Genomic DNA, 448 nt, shown 5'->3' with positions numbered 1-448 from the left:
GGCCCCTCCCCTCACAGGGCAGCGCTCTGCCATGGCAATGACACTCACTCCCTAGCAGCCCCAGAGCGGCAGGGCCCGGGGCCTTTCCGGCTTCCAGGCCCTGATGAGTTAAGTGAGGGGTGACATTGGGAAGCAGGTAGGCGCTGGGGCCTGCAAGATTGTCACCCCTGGTGAAACCGGGAGCAAGGCCCCTCTGAGTGTGGGTAGAGGGACAGCTCTGAGCTAGAGGACACCCTAGGGGTGAGGAGAATCCATCCCTGCGGTCTGCGTTCTGGAAGCTTCTGGACACCCTGGCGCCCCAAGAATGCTGAGCAAGGGTAAGAAGGCTAAGGCTCAGCTGGGCAGCAGGCAGACGAGACAGAAAGTCCAGGGTGGGCTGGACGACCTCAGTCCTGGGGGTCTTCACTGAGGGGTGGCCATAGGCAGGTGACTGAAGGACACAACCCTC

Source organism: Pteropus vampyrus, unplaced genomic scaffold (genome assembly GCF_000151845.1).
Source record: "Pteropus vampyrus isolate Shadow unplaced genomic scaffold, Pvam_2.0 Scaffold144, whole genome shotgun sequence".
Classification (NCBI taxonomy): domain Eukaryota; kingdom Metazoa; phylum Chordata; class Mammalia; order Chiroptera; family Pteropodidae; genus Pteropus; species Pteropus vampyrus.
The sequence above is the reverse complement of the archived record's forward strand: the minus strand, read 5'-3'. Positions refer to the sequence as shown.